We start from the raw sequence: 3,098 nt of genomic DNA, 5'->3' as shown, positions 1-3,098 counted from the left end.
CTCTCCTTTCTAGCCTAAATTTCTTTCCACGTGCATCAAGGCAGCGCTTTTTGTTCCTACATGGCAACATGAGCTCCAGGTAGCTATGCTTTATCTTATTTTGGCTTTAGTGGAACTCACTGGTGTGGGATAAATGATGAGGGTATCTACCTATTGAGTACTGAACAAGCAGCCTAGTTCTCTGCAGCAGAGTTTACATCAAAACATTTTTCAAAAAAAATTAGTAACGAGCAAGTCATTCACTGTTAGGAAGATTGTAATCTGGTAATTCCAAAAAATGTGGACCTACCATTTTTTGGAATGGTGGACCTCACCATTCATGATAAAGGAGGAAAGCCCCTGCCTAGCAAATTCACTAAGTTTAGAGCTATTCATACTTAACCTTGCCATGTACGATGTAATTTTGCTTTCAGCAACATTTTTCTAGTTAATTATGCTTTCCATAGCTAATCTTATTCTTTGTGCACATCCTGGTGGGAGTGGGAGAGATGGCCAGAAATGTGAAGCAGGGAGAAGCTGTACTGAATGGAATTTAAGATTCATGTCAGATGATTCGCATTGTAGAGAAGTCCCACGTGGATAGTCAGCAAATGTCCGTACCTTAATTAATGACTCAACCATGGTTATTAACTAATGAATGTCAAAAGGCTCTCCCAATAAGGGCTTTCCAGAGTAAGCTGAATTACGAGTTGAAGACAGGGTTTGCTGTGAAAACCAATATGCCTTAAAGTCTTTAAAATTTTACTAAAAAGTCTTATATCCTAGATAATAGAAAGATGAGACTTTTGAAGCAACTTTTATATGCAGATGTAACCAAAACAGGAATTTTGTTTCTAAGTTAATATTATGCCTTTTAGCAGTAAATTTCAAGTCACAAATGACTAAGTAGACTGGATAATTAGGGCAATATTGACTTGACAAGGAATGAACAATTTTGGTGCTTTCTCCTCTTTCTAGTGTGTAGTAGTAGAGAAAACGTGTCTCAGCGGATTTATCTGAATACTAGGCCATAATTACAACTTTTCAGATATGTATCCTTGGGCAATTCAGCTGAACTGAAATGAAGGTTCTAACCTCTCTCTTCTCATTTATAAAATGAGGATAATCTCTTCCTCATGTGGTTAAGGGATAAACAAGGTAGAGTATGTAAAACACCTTGCTCAGTTTCTGGCACCTAGTAAAAGTGCTTAAAAATGTTAGTAGACAAAATTTTTTTTGCTAAGTTTCTTTCTTCTTCTTCTTCTTTTTTTTTTTTTAAGAGAGGAGTATTTAATTTTTTTAATTTTTAATTTTTTAAAGATTTTATTTATTAATGAGAGACACAGAGAGGCAGAGGGAGAAGCAGGCTCCTCACAGGGAGCCCGATGTGGGACTCAATCATGCCCTGAGCCAAAGGCAGATGCTCAACCACTGAGCCACCCAGGTGTCCCTTTTGCTAAGTTTCAATATTCGGTCAGCCTTATCCTTCCTTTGAGTGTATGCCCAAAGGAAATGAAATCAGTACCTCCAAGAGATATCTGCATTCCCCAGTTCATTGGAGCATTACTGATAATAGCCAAGATATGGAAACAACCTGCGTCCATCAACAGATGAATGAACTGTGATCTTACACATACACACAATGGAATATTATTCAGACTTAAAAAAGGAGATCCTGCCATTTGCAACGACATGGATAAACCCAGGTCTTTATGCTAATAAGTAAAATAAGCCAGACACAGAAAGGAAAAAAATTGCATTTCACTTGTATGCGGAATCCAAAAATGTCAAACATATAGAAGCAGAGTAGGATACGTAGAGTAGGATGGTGATTTTTGGGGGTAGTCGGGTGGGAGAAATGGGGAGATGTTAATTAAAGTGTACAATCCTTGTTATGAGTAGTAAGTCCAGAGATCTCTCATCCAGCATGATGGCAATAATACTATATTGAATACTGGAAATTTGCTAAGAAAGTAGATTTTAGGTGTTCTCATCACACAGACACCCATACACAAAAGGTAACTATGTGAGGAGACAATACACTGATTAGCTTGACTGTAAGCATTCGCTATATATCAATATCAAATCATACTATACCTTAAATACATACATTCTTATTAAAAAATAAGATAAAATTCAGTCAGCCTTGGTACCTTTCTTTTTTTTTATTTTTTCAAATTTTTTTTTAGCCTTGGTACCTTTCATTGGACAGTTGGTTAGAAGGGCTAGTATATGGAGCTGTAGGGGAGGATTCCTTTCCACTTCCTCTTAGCTAAATATAATATGCATTTAAGGTCCAGGACATGCTGTTTAAGAGGTTGTGGTAAATTATTTTGTATACCAAAGACTTTCCCAAAATAAAACGATGTATGCACACACATTTTCAATCATTTTGTAAATTGAGATCCTATAGATTTCTTAAGGACATATCTCTAGTCCATTTCTTAGTTTCACATGCATCTAACAACATTCAATTCGTGTAATTTTTCTAATACATTCAAAACCACTGATTGAAAACCTAAAAAGTTTTTGAAGTGTATAACCTGAAGTGTTTCAATTACTAGTTTTCCACTCACCTAGAGTGTAGCTACTTGGTTCCTCTCATAATCTCATCTCAGGAAAAGGGAGACATTATGCTTGGAGAACAAAGTCAATTGAGAACAATGTTAATTCAAAGTCACAGCAAACCATTTGGCAAAGAAACAAAGTTTAAGCAATTATTTGCTGTTAACTGCTTAGAAGTACAAAGTATCAATGCCCACATGTATTATTGGTTTGAGAAAAGCCCAGACTCACCTTTTGCAAGGTTTACAGTAACTGATAGTGAAACCAGTTTGCTTCTAGCCTAACCTCACTTTTGGGTTCTGGTCTTTAACAGACTTAAAAAAACTCTTGTCTACATATACAAACACATTCATACATGTATGTGTATACATGTATTTCTGCTTGAAATACAAACAGGTAATTCTTCATGCTTAAAGGAAGTAAATGTTCAAACAGATATTTCTTTAATAGTCATCATTTTACTGGGGCAAAAAAATTGGCTTTTAAGGCATAATAGTTTCAGGTTTTCAATCAACTATTCTTAGTCATTATTGGTAAGAACTCAAGTTTAGCTA

This window comes from Canis aureus, chromosome 31, assembly GCF_053574225.1.
Source record: "Canis aureus isolate CA01 chromosome 31, VMU_Caureus_v.1.0, whole genome shotgun sequence".
NCBI classification, from domain to species: Eukaryota; Metazoa; Chordata; class Mammalia; order Carnivora; family Canidae; genus Canis; species Canis aureus.
The sequence above is the reverse complement of the archived record's forward strand: the minus strand, read 5'-3'. Positions refer to the sequence as shown.